The sequence below is a fragment of the Anopheles moucheti genome, chromosome 3 (genome assembly GCF_943734755.1).
Source record: "Anopheles moucheti chromosome 3, idAnoMoucSN_F20_07, whole genome shotgun sequence".
Lineage (NCBI taxonomy): Eukaryota > Metazoa > Arthropoda > Insecta > Diptera > Culicidae > Anopheles > Anopheles moucheti.
Genome location: NC_069141.1, coordinates 75,679,700 through 75,696,708, shown reverse-complemented (window position 1 = coordinate 75,696,708; position 17,009 = coordinate 75,679,700).

The window sequence follows — 17,009 nt, the reverse complement described above, 5'->3', positions numbered from 1 at the left end:
TGGCCAATTGATATTCCTCCTTGCGCCTCTGCAGCCCGAAACAAACTCGAACCAATTTGAACCTACCAATAAATTGATTAAATTCCCACGTAGGACATCGGGCTACAGGACTCCTACGAAATGAATAAAAGGGCTCCTCTAGCTCACTAGTTTGTTTTTTGGTGAATAAAAAAACAAAATTTAAATATATTGATGATGAAGTTATGCTGCACGAGGATGAAGTTATAATGAATAAAGATATATTTGGATGAGAGTTTGTAAATAGCATCGGTAGACTCTGGGTAAAGATAAAAAAATACAGTTTGATACAGGTGTTTTACATTTTTACGCTATATTTAAATTACAGTAAACAACAATTCGATTCGAAATTTTAAAACATAATCGTGACAGACGATTCAAAAAGATTAAAAAACAAATAATTTAAATGTCTAAATATTTATTTAATAACTGGAGATTCTTAAGGGTTATTTTATTTCTTAATTACAAATAAAGATAAAAAGTTACAAATTGTAATAATCTTTATCTACCCCATTTTGTGTAATGTTTAAAAAAAGGATTATCCCTATAGTTGGTTGAGTTTCGCATTTTATAATTAATATTATCGAAAAGGATAACTACTCAGTATAAAAAAAAAAATAAATACGCAAACAAATATTTCTTTTCAACAAGAACTTTGCATCCTACACAAGTCATGACAAACGAAGGAAGAACGCCATCGAAGCACCGCGCTGGAGAAAACAATTTCCCAAGCAAAAATTGTGTTATGCTTCCGCATTAAATTTTAATTTCAATTTTGTTTCCTGTCACACTGATGTGGTTTAAGTGTTTTCACAACCTCGAAACTATCCATCTCCTGTCCGGGATGGAATGGAAGTAAAGTACACATAAATTTACGCGACCTTTTGAGACGCAATAATCTGCCTGGCAACCCTCGGTTTCAAAATGGTCCACGTAAATCTCGCATAAACTGAACCGTACGGAACAATATCAGAAACACGCGTGCATCTTTGCAGAGTTTGCCCGGTTGCAAAAGAACCGTGTGGAATGTTTTCTAGCTTAAATCGACCGTGCTTGTCGCAACGATTTCACTCGATCAGGAAGCTAAACAAACGGATGGCAAACATGATAAACAGGAAGACATTATTTACCTTCACGCAGACTAGTATCCCTTTCACCAGCGGTGAAAAAACACACGGAGGAAATGAATGGAAATTTGCACTACATCATCCGGAGGGTGGAAAACAGTTCGATTATTTGAAAAGTGTCGCATGAAATGGAGGACGGTGTGTTCCATGGTGCATTCTGTACTGCGGAGTGATTTGTTGGTGATCATCCCGAAAGAAGGCTGTTTTGACAATACTGAAAACATTCAAGGGCATCCTCGCAAGTATCGAAAACATGTTCCATACAGCCACCGCCTTAGCAGCGTTGTCAACGGCCTACACGGGATAGCTAATTAGTGACAGCCCATCGAAGAAATACTACGAACGAGGGGTACGATCGGACTGCACAGCGAACCAGAGTGGTGGGTGGGTGGTAAATTAGTTGCACCTGGGTGGGATGAGCGGATCATTTCTAATGCCGCTAATTAAGTGGAATGAAGGAAATCAATTCGCAAAAGTCGGCATTTAGCGGTAAGTGGTTCGATTTTAATGAACCATGGTCTAGACATTAGTGGCCGGACGCTAGAGGCGTTGCGCGTAAGTGGCGTTCCCAGAGCTCTTGGTTTGTTTTGAACAGAACTCGAAAGTCTCTAAATGAAGCTAGTTGAGTGGAATTAAGATTGATTGGCTTCAAATTCGTTGAATTAAAACTGATTATAGTTGTAATCCATCGATGGTAGGAATACCTCATAAAATGCATGAAAATTTGCATAAAAAGATGCAAATTTTTAACAAAAACACACAAATCAGAGCCAAATGAAAATAAAAACAAATGAAAAACAACCCAGACTGTGGTTGACGATCAGTGCCGATGCACGAGAAGTGCCTTTGGAGAACGAATTTTGAACGAAGTCATCATGCGAATGCATCTGCATAAATTTCCAACAAATCTGTCACAACAGTAGTTTGCGGCACAAAAGGGCATCACAACCAGGGGTGCCAAACACATGAGCAATAACCATAATATTAATGGAGACTGACGTTGAGGGCTTTGGGGGTTAATGGTTGACACAACTTTGAAGCATCCCACTGGTAGCGCTGCAATCTGCTTCCGACGATGAACGATGTATTGAAATAAATTACAAAACTGCTTAATCCTACTGTTTCGTTCGTTTCGTTTGCAGTCGAGTGAATGTGTTGTATGTTTGAATAAGGGTGAAGAATTTGCTGTAGCAAACATCTAAGCGGGTTATTTTAATCATCAAAATTCAATAAGCGCCTGGCAACCGCTTTGCAACGTGCGTAGAATTTGGAAGAGATTTTATTTTCTTCCTCAACCCGCGAACGCGCAGTAAATTGCGCTTTGTTGGGTTTCTCATCTGAAGGCGGGAAGGGCGTAATGCGGTGTGCGGTGGATATCAAACAATAGAACATTTTCGATGCTTCAACGTAAAGCTCACTGATCACTTGTACTTGTTGCAGGAATTTTACCAAAAATGTACAAGCCGTACAAAAGATTTCCCCAAAACAGGGCCAAACCAGCTACCAGCTTTGTCGTAATCTTTACGTGGCGTGTAGATTAATTTTCTTTTATCCTGCGTTGGTCCCTAACATCAAAAGGAGGTTTACTGTGTATTTATTATTACTTTCTAAATTGTGAGTCGCTTTTTTCCTTGCTTTTCAGCCATTATTAATATTTTAAAACTCACACAAAAATTATGTGAAAGCCGATAACTTAAATCAAATTGCACAGGGTGCGTGTTGATATTTGTAAAATTAATCGTAATCTTCCTAAGAATGGTACACAGCACGAACAAACTTTATTTAATCAAATTCGGTGTACCGGTCAGTATCTATCAGTGGCTGTATGAACAAAATTCCCATACTTTATCTAATGAATGTTCCACACGGGTAAATCGAGTGGAGTTGTAGGTTTCGTATGTTTACCACAATTGCTGCAACGCAGGACGATGAAACTTGATTACAATTCTACGAAGAAGTGGTGTAGATCCATAGTGACCATGAACATGGTGGTCTAAAACTATTCCATGAAGGTCTGTTTAATATTATTCTCAACTATAGGCAAACATTCTTATCCGTGCCATTTTCTTTGTGGGCAAACTTTTGATTAAATTCTAATTTAATTGTATTACTTGAAGTATTTATGATTAGATTTTATATATTAATCAAACTCATAACAAACGATCAAATAATCAACACACTTATTATGATGCAATAAGCACACGAAACACCTTGGACCACACTGGGTGATTCTGTTCACCTGGCTTGTCATCTTTAACGACCTTAGATACCAATCTTGGTGCCATTCGTACAAGCGCTCACCTAAAATCGGTCAAATGTCACGTATCGTGTGACTTGCAAATTGCACTCACAAGTGTTTCAAGCCACTTGTTGACGATTGTAACGGATCGTTGCAACAATTCAATGTCTTCACTGATTGAGGCAGCATGACAATGTGAAAACATTATTGCAAGTGCTGAAAACTTCCAAGAAGTCTTCTTGCTGGGCCGGCAAACCAGCTGCTCCACTTACTCCACCAACGAAAAGCCAACCGAACCTTTTGATGTTGTGCCACAAACGGTGCGAGGAGATGTGTTAAATCGTTAAAGTGAAATGGTTACAGATTGTGGAGATATGTTCCGTTTTATTGAATAGTGTCGTTCCGGCAGCTTAAAAGGGTATCCACGTACACAACCCCGCAACATTAATCCACTTGACCGATTTTTTTTTGTCGTATAGATTCATCCATTATTTTCCAGAAATGAATGGATGCTGAAAGGCTTTAAGAAGGCTTTAAAATGGCGAAGAGATTTCTTTGCTGCCTGCTTGGTTACATTCAAAAGGTTTGAAGTTGTTATCGTTAGAATGGAAAAAACATATTTCATCAACAGAAAATTAGATCTAAAATTAAATCCAAATCATTGTTACTTATTCTTCATTCCGAACTCTGCACCAACCATTCCCTGCACGGTTCCCAATTATCCGTATTTAATTTCGGAAACCTCTGCATGGCATTGGCGAAATGGTTCAAAAAGTACTTCTATGTAAAGCCACAAGAAATCTAATTAAATCCATGGGTCCCACCCGTACAGTACGAGAAGCCATTTTTCCGCTGCGGCCGCCACCACGGGTTTGCTGGTGCGTGAATATTTGCACACCGGCTGGTGTTGCCCGATAAACGTTTGACATGGAAGACGGAACTGAAAAGAAATACATATTTTTGGTGCACTTCTTCGGTGCGTAGGTGAAGCGGATGACGAATTTACGGTGCTACGGCAAAGCACGCGAAGAACGTGTTGATGGTATTTTCAGCGGCGGATCAAACGGTAGGCGGAGTACGCGGTCGTCTAGGGCCTCGCCGTGTTGGGGGCCCCAAACAACTTGTGCCGATTGTGCGATTTTTGGAAATTTAGCAGCAGAGCAGAATTTATAGCATAAAATCTAATTAAAAAGGTAGAAAATTGGTTATCCTTGGTTAGATAATTTTTTTTTATTTGTTTAGCTATATCGGCCCGGTTACACGGCTACGCAAGAGAAGTATGCAGTGTATTCAAACTCCTTCTTCTTTATCGGCACGACATCTTCAGGATGTTTATGCCTACCATTTCTATTTTTTTACTTTATTTACCCGTAGGATAGTCAGTGCTGCGTACGGAGGTTTGGTGGTCCAAATGAATTTTTTCGGTGGTCCTGTCTTGTACAGACCGACTGCGCTACCAATACACCATCTGGCCGCCCCGTGAACTCTTATATGCCCTTTTTCTTCAACCTATTCATGTATTCTATTTCTTGAACGGGATTTTTTCATCTGTTCGTAAATGATCCTACCGTTTGATGCTAGAATAGAAAGCATGCTTATTTTCACTTCCGCAATATTCGCAAGCTATTGCCATTGCGACACTCGTGGTGTGATATTGTTTTCTCTCACCGATTGAACCGTGAAAATGCCCTGCCTGCGAGTTTCGGAACAGTATTGTGGTGGAGTGTTGTTGTTGTTTATTAACAGCGGTCCTCGTTTGACAGCAGACAGCGGGGCGAAAAAGACTGTCGAGAGAGAGGGCGAAACGATACGTCGGTCAGGCTTAGGGCCGTTCATCCGAACCGCTCGATCCTTCGGAGGTTCGGATGAATCTAGGAAGGAGTAATGACCGCTATCGGGAGGAAAGAAAAAGGATAAAAGTGCGTGCAAAGAGGCACCAGGCCTCTTTTTATCGCCAGAAAGCAGAATTGAATTTTTTAATGTTTTAAAATAAAGCTAGATATTAAAGAAACTTCTAGCTTTCTTAATCGACGAAAAGGGCATCGTTGCTGGACGCAACAGTTGTGTTTAGTTCTTTCGATTGTCACAATTTCTGCAAGTTTACAAGCCGGTAATGATGTTATAACTGACACAATCTGTCAGTGTACTACGACATAGCAAGCATTGTCATAAAATTTGAATAAAGTCATATTGCAATCATTAGAACTCTCTTTCCCGTTTGCTATTACAACCTCATGGTTCTTGGAATACCATTTCTGTCTTTCTTGATTATTACTTATTCGAAGCTGGATTGTAGGTTCAGCTTATGTCCACCCATCCCAAACTGTCCAAACACTTCATCATATCCCCGTGTAGAATACTGTTCACTGACTGCCTTACTGACACTGACTGACTGTACTACTGACTATCAAATTGTGTCTGAGGAGCACGTAGTGTGTTTCATACTGATGTAAATGTGCCAGTATAAATGTGATGAAATTATCGCAAGTGTCTTCACAATGAGCGAAGAGATCGGCCCAGACATTCTTGGATTTCTTGACGCACGGACAACCGACCTAAAATTGGAGCATCAAACTTCATACGCGAAAATCAAGTGAACGATCGAAATTCACATTAATATGTGCAGGGCCACGAGAGTTGACAAATTTGTCCAATGACTAAATAAACTGGGCAACTGTGAAAACCACTATACCGTTGCCGCGCACACAATTGTTTTCAGATTTCCGATACCAGGAGAGCATGTTTTTCCAGAGGTAACATCTGCAGCTTGGGACATATTTGCCCATCACAATTGCTATTGCATACTATCAAACACGTGAGAACGATCGCTAATGTAAGGAAGATCAATAAAACGGAAAGCATCCTTCATCTCGCTCAAACTTTCTGTCGGTTGGTACGAAATTCCAAAACCAGCTGTTTTCCGATTTCCGATATCAGGAAAGCATCCACGGAAGAGGTAGCACCTTGTACAGCAATTTTGGTCGAAAACCGCCGAAAAGTATGCAATATTTAAACACTAACTTTCCCGTTGGTCGAGTAAAATTTTGCAGCAATTTTGGTCGAAAACCGCCGAAAAGTATTGAATGTATAGTACCAGGAGAGCATCCACGGAAGAGGTAGCTCCTGGTACTGCGCCGGAAGGTATGCAATGTTTATACACTATCTTTGCAACCAATTTTCCGCCGTAAGGTATGCAATGTAAATACACTATCTTTGCAACCAACTTTCCGCCGTAAGGTATGCAATGTGTATACACTAACTTTTCATACAAACCAGCTGTTTTCAAATTTCCGATACCAGGAGAGCATGTACTTCAGGAGGTGACATCTTCCATCTCCCTCCCCCCCCCCTACCCTCACCAACGGTCCATGGCGACCAAGATGGCGGACAAGATTGCGGACAAGATGGCGGCCAAGATGGTTGGCAAGATGGCGGACAAGATGGCGGACAAGATGGCGGACAAGATGGCGGACACAAGATGGCGGACAAGATGGCGGACAAGATGGCGGACAAGATGGCGGACAAGATGGCGGACAAGATGGCGGACACAAGATGGCAGCCAAGATGGCGGACAAGATGGCGGACACAAGATGGCGGACAAGATGGCGGACAAGATGGCGGACAAGATGGCGGACACAAGATGGCGGACAAGATGGCGGCCAAGATGGCGGTCAAGATGGCGGCCAAGATGGCGGACACAAGATGGCTGACAAGATGGCGGACAAGATGGCGGACACAAGATGGCGGACAAGATGGCGGACAAGATGGCGGACAAGATGGCGGACACAAGATGGCGGACAAGATGGCGGACAAAATGGCGGACAAGATGGCGGACAAGATGGCGGACAAGATGGCGTACACAAGATGGCGGTCAAGATGGCGGCCAAGATGGCGGACACAAGATGGCGGACAAGATGGCGGACACAAGATGGCGGACAAGATGGCGGACAAGATGGCGGACAAGATGGCGTACACAAGATGGCGGTCAAGATGGCGGCCAAGATGGCGGACACAAGATGGCTGACAAGATGGCGGACAAGATGGCGGACACAAGATGGCGGACAAGATGGCGGACAAGATGGCGGACAAGATGGCGGACAAGATGGCTGACACAAGATGGCGGACAAGATGGCGGACAAGATGGCGGACAAGATGGCGGACAAGATGGCGGACAAGATGGCGGACAAGATGGCGGACAAGATGGCGGACAAGATGGCGGCCAAGATGGCGCACAAGATGGCGGCCAAGATGGAGGCCAAGATGGCGGCCAAGATGGCGGACAAGATGGCGGACAAGATGGCGGACAAGATGGCGGACAAGATGACGGCCAAGATGGCGGACAAGATGGCGGACAAGATGGCGGACACAAGATGGCGGACAAGATGGCGGACAAGATGGCGGACACAAGATGGCGGACACAAGATGGCGGACACAAGATGGCGGACAAGATGGCGGCCAAGATAGCGGACAAGATGGCGGACAAGATGGCGGACAAGATGGCGGACAAGATGGCGGACAAGATGGCGGACAACATGGCGGACACAAGATGGCGGACAAGATGGCGGACAAGATGGCGGACAAGATGGCGGACACAAGATGGCGGACAAGATGGCGGACAAGATGGCGGACAAGATGGCGGACAAGATGGCGGACAAGATGGCGGCCAAGATGGCGGACACCATATGGTGGACAAGATGGCGGACAAGATGGCGGACAAGATGGCGGACACAAGATGGCGGACAAGATGGCGGACACAAGATGGCGGACAAGATGCCGGACAAGATGGCGGACAAGATGGCGGACAAGATCGCGGACACAAGATGGCGGACAAGATGGTGGACAAGATGGCAGACAAGATGGCGGACAAGATGGCGGACAAGATGGCGGACACAAGATGGTGGACAAGATGGCGGACAAGATGGCGGACACAAGATGGCGGACAAGATGGCGGACACAAGATGGCGGACAAGATGGCGGACAAGATGGCGGACAAAATGGCGGACACAAGATGGCGGTCAAGATGGCGGCCAAGATGGCGGACAAGATGGCGGACAAGATGGCGGACAAGATGGCGGACAAGATGGCGGACAAGATGGCGGACAACATGGCATACACAAGATGGCGGACAAGATGGCGGACAAGATGGCGGACAAGATGGCGGACAAGATGGCGGACAACATGGCGGACACAAGATGGCGGACAAGATGGCGGACAAGATGGCGGTCAAGATGGCGGACAAGATGGCGGACAAGATGGCGGACAAGATGGCGGACAAGATGGTGGACAAGATGGCAGACAAGATGGCGGACAAGATGGCGGACAAGATGGCGGACAAGATGGCGGACACAAGATGGCGGACAAGATGGCGGACAAGATGGCGGACAAGATGGTGGATAAGATGGCGGCCAAGATGGCGGACAAAAGATAGCGGACAAGATGGCGGACAAGATGGCGGACAAGATGGCGGACAAGATGGCGGACAAGATGGCGGACAAGATGGCGGACAAGATGGCGGACAAGATGGCGGACAAGATGGCGGACAAGATGGCGGACAAGATGGCGGACAAGATGGCGGACAAGATGGCGGACACAAGATGGCGGACAAGATGGCGGACAAGATGGCGGACACAAAATGGCGGACAAGATGGCGACAAGACTAGATTATATATAGACTAGCTTAACGGCCCGGTTTCAGGGCTACGCAATAGAACTCTGAGTTGTACACAAGGGTACTTTGTTTTCGAGACTTTGCTGATGTTTGTTTGATCATGGAGGTAGTCTTTCAACACAAAAACTTGACTTGATTTTAGTTTTCAAATGCTAAAAGCTATGCAAATCTAACCGGCTGTGCATAACACAAATTACTATTATTATTAAATAAAATTTGCGTTGTTTGCTTAATGGGATAGACAATGTTAAACAATCCACTAAATAACAAATAAATAAAGGAATCGAAATTCACAACTTAGTAACTCGCTCATTCTGTATTACAAATCGTACTGGACTATATTCCTGTTATCAAGACTCGGATTACAAGTTACGGTGATGAACAGATCTGGTTTGCCCAAAAGCACAAACAATGATCATTGAATTTTGATACTGTGTCCTCATGTATCCGCTGCAACTGAGTGTTGCATGGCGAATATCCCGGAAGCACTGCGAGCGAACCAATTCGATGGCAAAGTGCTCCTTGAATGCTGTAGTTGTAAATTCCACCACGTGCTGCTTCTCGAAATTGGCGCACGTATGATTCTAGCTTCATTTAGAAGAGTACATATACAGTGGTAACTGGTGTTGGTGGTGATATAGCCGGTTCCGTTATTGTATTCGAAGATGGTGATGGCCCTGGCGGACCATTTGAAGAAGATGATTAGGGGTGGCCCAGCGGCGAATAAGACAGTAGGCGGAGTAGGCCCTTTCTTACTGCGCTTTTCGCCTTGTCTCATTCCAAGTCCCCTCAATGTTCCCCTTCTCTCCTGCATCGTTTTTAAAATTAGAGGCCCCAACTATAATTCCGCCCTGGGCCTCCAAGGGGATTGATCCTCCACTGGGTATTTTACACAGCCATATTGCTTTATTTGAAGCATGAGCTAATTAAATGCAAACGTACAGCCGTGCGGGATTTGGTAAATGCGCTACAGCACGCCGAGAGGTGGGTGAATGTGTGTGTGTGGTTAGGAGGTAGCATGGAAGTGGTATGAATTTTATTCAATTCCTATTTTAATCTTCTCTACTGATTCAGAAAGGTGGAAAATGTTTGAAGAAAAGCGACTCCATGGCAATTTTAATCCCACATTTGTAAGAATAAATAAGCTTTTGAATATGGGAAGAAACTCATAGTAGAACATTTTTAGAAAAGATCGTTTTCAAAGGTTTTTAATAAAACTCTTCCATTTACAGACACTACCAAAGCGCTATGGTGTTTAATACATTTGCATCTTAGATATGAGGTGTAATGCACATATGCTCATGCCAAATATTGTCTTCTGGAGGATGTTTTCGGAGCAAACAAATTGAATTCTCAGTTGCGTGTCGCAAAAGGTTGAAGACAATAGCTGGCGGCTTGTAACATTTCGAGAGCAAATATTCGACACAGCCTTTTTGCTTTGTTTTTCACACCCTAACCCGCATAAAACTTTGCCAGATGGCTCCGTAGTAGTGTAGCTATTTTTTTGTTTTGTGTACCAAAAATGTTGATTTTTCTTGCTTGCAAACCACTCTCCCAATAAATACCACCAAGCCATTGCCCTAATGGACGCGGATCGGTTGATTGTTATCCTGAATACACATAATTATTGTGCTGCCTGTATTTCATCCGGTACGTGTTTTATCTCGACGGTGCTACCTCCCAAATGTGGGCTATCGATTAATTGTGTGTTTGTCGGCACAGCCGGGCGCATTTTGCAACGGTTGCAGTTTCAGCGTTTTTCTGTTAAGTATTGTTTTCGTTGCATTGTATAAATATAGCTTCGATTTAATATTTATTTTAAATGGTTAAATATTTAAACAAATTCAATAACTACAATGATGAATTGGTGTGAAATATTCGACAGATTTCCATGATGGTCGAATTGTTCTAGTGAGCATATTTAAATGCAAACATTTTTTACATTTTACTAGAACAAAAAAAACCATTTCTTCATAAACAAACAACCACCTACCAACCAGCGTTCCACAAGAGACGCCAACGCCTCCTATGCTAGTGGATGAAGTGATTGAAAACATATTTAAATACCATCGAAACTAACAATGGAATCCCATTTTCCATTTCCCGGTGGAATGTGTTTAATGAGCCGTTTGGATGGTGCTTTTTCATTAAGTGGATGTGATTTGTGAGCAACATTGATAGCAAGATCCGAAATTTACGACGCTACATACCGGACAGATTCCACTCATCAAAGCGCAATTAACAAAAGCGATGCTGATAGAAACCAGGTTTATGTGGAAGCTTCTAATGTAAAACTCTTGTCGAGCATTGCTAGAGGATCGTGTACATCACGCAATGATGGGTTGGAATGGCAAATGAAAGATAGTAAAAAGTGTCAAGCTAAATGTCAAAGTGATGTTAAGGCTCAGGATCTAATATGAGCGAGAATACGCAGAATACAGCTGCGTAGCAGCAACAGAAGGAAAAGAAACAAACACGGCTATGAATAAATCTACCAAAAGTTTGCTGTTGACTCTAGTTTGTTTCATGTTTTATACAATACCCCGCAAGTTCCGGGAAACGTGATTGAAAATCATTTCATCAAAGCACGAAATGTATTCCACACACCTGCAGCGTGTCGCTTCGCAAAAGATTTGCCCCAACTAAAAAGACACCTTCCCTAATCTATGAAGGCCTCCAGGAAGGCAATAGAAAGCAAGCAACAAAATCCACCCTCCATCCCCACCCACACACAAATGCCCAAAAGACATCGCATCTCTTAACACGATGATAAATTGAGTGTCGGAACAGCGAAAACATCGTATTACGTTCGTTTCTGCGAACGTAAACATCCCTGGCCGGTGCGGGAAAGGGTTTTGACAGCACTTTTGATATGCTGCATATCAAAGTGTATACATTGAAATCACGCCCCCTGCCAATACGCGACACCCACGACCGGAAGCGTAGGCATACGGGAAAGTAAAAACGTAATCCATGCTCACGGTGATGTTATACACACAGATCAGGTAGCATAATCATCCTTGTAAATCGTTCCGATGTTGGCAATATATCAACGGGCATCGGTACTACACGTACACGGTCACGGTTGTCGTGATGATAGCGTTCGGCTAATGCTTGTAACGTTTGATTGCAACATTCCATGTGCGTTTTTTTTTCTTGTCCGATCGTACTAAGAAACAATTTCACCTTTAAGAAGCATACTCAAGAAGCACCACAATCGTTTTCATGGTTGAGAGTATATAATGACCACTTGTGGATGTGGTGAGTTCTGCGAAGCAAACTAACGAGACGATTGCGATAGGTTTTTGAGATGTACGTTGAAAGGTGATCAATAAATGTATCGATACACGTCGTACATGATAGTGTGGATCGTCATTTTCTGTTCACTGGAATGATACACTGGAGGTAATAAATGTAAAGATGGAACTATTTTACTTCTTTCTCTTAAATATCATAAAAAATGTATCGCTTTTCCACATGACATGGCGGTAAAATCACATTGTTGAGAGAACATTGTCTTAATGAGCACAATGTTTGGTGTGTTTGGTTGAACTGGTGGTTGGTATTGACCAGTTCCGGAACAACACACCGACTGCAGGTGAGATGGGTAATGTGTGTTTGTGACGATATCACCGGTAGCACGGAATATACAGGGGAGATTGTGCTGCAATATCGTGCTACAGGATCCTTAAGGCCAGTGTATGAGACCAACCAGATAATGTATACACTACAGTACCCGATCCTGTTTCCACGGGGTGTAGCCGGTTGGACTCATGGTATGTTTAAGATACGTCGCCGAGGAAGACAGCCGAAACAATCGAGCACGGGGACAAACACAGATAGTGGTGCCGTCATCAATGAGGATGATGCCCAGATGGAGCCGAATGCAGAGGAAAATTCATCCATTCAAATTACTCCACGTAAATATGTCGCGTACATATTGCATATCCTGGCGGGAGATCGCTTATTCTCTGATGCATTGTAAGGGGTAATCACCTGTCATACAGTTTGCAATACAGAATGAGCGAGTTACTAAGTTGTGAATTTCGATTTTTTGTTCATTTATTATTTAGTGGATTGTTTAACATTGTGTATCCCATTAAACAAACAACGCAAATTTTATATAATAATAATAATTTGTGTTACGCACAGTCGGTTAGATTTGCATAGCTTTTAGCATTTGAAAACTAAAATGCTAGGTCAAGTTTTTGTGTTGAAAGACTTCCTCCATGATCATTCGCTCACGTCGATGTTTTAGGCGATGAACAAAAATTAACGGTTGATTTCTGTGGCGAGCTTCTACTTACTGAACTATTTCAACAATTGATTATGTTTTAAGTATTCTTTGATCTATTAGGTGCAGAGCCACGAGAGTTGACAAAATACTGACAAATTTGTCCAATGACCAAATCAACTGGTCAACTGTGAAAACCACTATACCATAGCCGCACAAATTTTTTTTATCAGATTTCCGATACCAGGAGAGCATGTTTTCAAGAGGTTCTCCCTTCATCACTCACTTCCCGGCGCTTCCCGATGATAGTTGCAAATCCCAAGTGCAAGTGAGTTGGACGAAATTGGAAGTATCCCTTATCTCTCTCGCTCATTCTTTCCATTGACTGGTACGAAATTCCATACAAAAACAGCTGTTTTCAGATTTCCCATACCAGGAGAGTATGTTTTTCAAGAGGTAACACCTGATACCAGCCGAGCAAAATGGCGGCAAGATGACGGTAGATGGCGCGAAACTGCGTATGCAATTCCTTACGAAATTCCATACAAAACCAACTGTTTTCAGATTTCCGATACCAAGAGAGCATGTTTTTCAAGAGGTGACACCTGGTACCAGCCGAGCAAGATGACGGTCGAATAGCCGTCGAAAAGCCGTCTATTAGCAGCCGATTAACCGTCATCTCCCCCCTCGTGTCACCTCCCCCTCGTGTCACTATCCCCCTCGCGTCACCACCCACCTCCCACGTGTCACCACCCACCTCCCACGGGTCACCACCCACCTCCCACGGGTCACCAACCACTTCCCACGAGTCTACACTCACCTCCCACGAGACACCACCGCCCAACTGTTCACCATCTTGTCCGCCATCATGCCCACTATCTTGTCCGCCATCTTGTCCGCCATCTTGGCCAACATCATGCCCACTATCTTGTCCACCATCTTGTCCGCCATCTTGTCCGCCATCTTGTCCGCCATCTTGTGGCCGCCATCTTGTCCGCCAACTTGTCCGCCATCTTGTCGGCCATTTTGTCCACCATCTTGTGTCCGCCTTCTTGGCCGCCATCTTGTTCGCCATCTTGTCCGCCATCTTGTGTCCGCCATCTTGACCGCCATCTTGTCCGCCATCTTGTGTCCGCCATCTTGTCCGCCATCTTGTCCGCCATCTTGTCCGCCATCTTGTCCGCCATCTTGTGTCCGCCATCTTGTCCGCCATGTTGTCCGCCATCTTGTCCGCCATCTTGTGTCCACCATCTTGTCCGCCATCTTGTCTGCCATCTTGTCCGCCATCTTGTCCGCCATCTTGTATCCGCCTTCTTGACCGCCATCTTTGCCGCCATCTTGTCCGCCATCTTGTCCGCCATCTTGTCCGCCATCTTGGCCGCCATCTTGTCCGCCATCTTGTCCGCCATCTTGTCCGCCATCTTGTCCGCCATCTTGTCCGCTATCTTGTCCGCCATCTTGTCCACCATCTTGGCTGCCATCTTGTGTCCGCCATCTTGTCCGCCATCTTGTCCGCCATCTTGTCCGCCATCTTGGCCGCCATCTTGTCCGCCATCTTGTGTCCGCCATCTTGTCCGCCGTCTTGTGTCCGCCATCTTGTCCGCCATCTTGTGTCCGCCATCTTATCCGCCATCTTGTCCGCCATCTTGTGTCCACCATCTTGTGTCCGCCATCTTGCCCTCCGTCTTGTGTCCACCATCTTGTGTCCGCCATCTTGTCCGCCATCTTGTGTCCGCCTTCTTGGCCGCATTCTTGTCCGCCATCTTGTCCGCCATCTTGTCCGCCATTTTGGCTGCCATCTTGTGTCCGCCATCTTGTGTCCGCCATCTTGTCCGCCATCATGTGTCCGCCATCTTGTCCGCTATCTTGTCCGCCATCTTGTGTCCGCCATCTTGTCCGCCATCTTGGCCGCCATCTTGTCCACCATCTTGGCCGCCATCTTGGCCGCCATCTTGTCCGCCATCTTGTCCGCCATCTTGTCCACCATCTTGGCCGCCATCTTGTCCTCCATTTTGGCCGCTATCTTGTGTCCGCCATCTTGTCCACCATCTTGGCCGCCATCTTGTCCGCCATCTTGTCCACCATCTTGTCCGCCATCTTGTCCGCCATCTTGTGTCCGCCATCTTGTGTCCGCCATCTTGTCCGCCATCTTGTGTCCGCCATCTTGTCCGCCATCTTGGCCGCCATCTTGTCCACCATCTTGGCCGCCATCTTGGCCACCATCTTGTCCGCCATCTTGTCCGCCATCTTGTTCACCATCTTGTCCACCATCTTGTCCGCCATTTTGGCCGCCATCTTGTGTCCGTCATCTTGTCCACCATCTTGTCCGCCATCTTGTCCGCCATCTTGTCCGCCATCTTGTCCGCCATCTTGGCTGCCATCTTGTGTCCGCCATCTTGTCCGCCATCTTGTTCGCCATCTTGTCCGCCATCTTGTCCGCCATCTTGGCCGTTATCTTGTGTCCGCCATCTTGTCCGCCATCTTGTCCGCCATCTTGTCCGCCATCTTGTGTCCGCCATTTTGTCCGCCATCTTGTCCGCCATCTTGTCCGCCATCTTGTCCGCCATCTTGTCCACCATCTTGTGTCCGCCATCTTGGCCGCCATCTTGGCCGCAATCTTGTCCGCCATCTTGTCCACCATCTTGTCCGCTATCTTGGCTGCCAACTTGTGTCCGCCATCTTGTCCGCCATCTTGTCCGCCATCTTGTCCGCCATCTTGTCCGCCATCTTGTGTCCGCCATCTTGTCCGCCATCTTGTCCGCCATCTTGTCCGCCATCTTGTCCGCCATCTTGGCTGCCATCTTGTGTCCGCCATCTTGTCCGCCATTTTGGCCGCCATGTTGTGTCCGCCATCTTGTCCACCATCTTGGCCGCCATCTTGTCCGCCATCTTGGCCGCCATCTTGTCCGCCATCTTGTCCGCCATCTTGTCCCCCATCTTGTCCGCCATCTTGTCCGCCATCTTGTCCGCCATCTTGTCCGCCATCTTGTCCGCCATCTTGTCCGCCATCTTGTCCGCCATCTTGTGTCCGCCATCGTGTCCGCCATCTTGACCGCCATCTTGTCCGCCTTCTTGGCCGCTATCTTTGCCGCCATCTTGTCCGCCATCTTGTCCGCCATTTTTGGCGCCATCTTGTCCGCCATCTTGTCCGCCATCTTGTCCGCCATCTTGGCTGCCATCTTGTGTCCGCCATCTTGTCCGCCATCTTGTCCGCCATCTTGTCCGCCATCTTGGCCGTTATCTTGTGTCCGCCATCTTGTCCGCCATCTTGTCCGCCATCTTGGCCGCCATCTTGTCCGCCATCTTGGCCGCCATCTTATGTCCGCCATCTTGTCCGCCATCTTGTCCGCCATCTTGTCCGCCATCTTGTCCACCATCTTGTGTCCGCCATCTTGGCCGCCATCTTGTCCGCCATCTTGTCCGCCATCTTGTCCGCTATCTTGGCTGCCATCTTGTGTCCGCCATCTTGTCCGCCATCTTGTCCGCCATCTTGTCCGCCATCTTGTCCGCCATCTTGTGTCCGCCATCTTGTCCGCCATCTTGTCCGCCATCTTGGCTGCCATCTTGTGTCCGCCATCTTGTCCGCCATCTTGGCCGCCATGTTGTGTCCGCCATCTTGTCCACCATCTTGGCCGCCATCTTGTCCGCCATCTTGTCCGCCATCTTGGCCGCCATCTTGTCCGCCATCTTGTCCGCCATCTTGTCCGCCATCTTGTCCGCCAT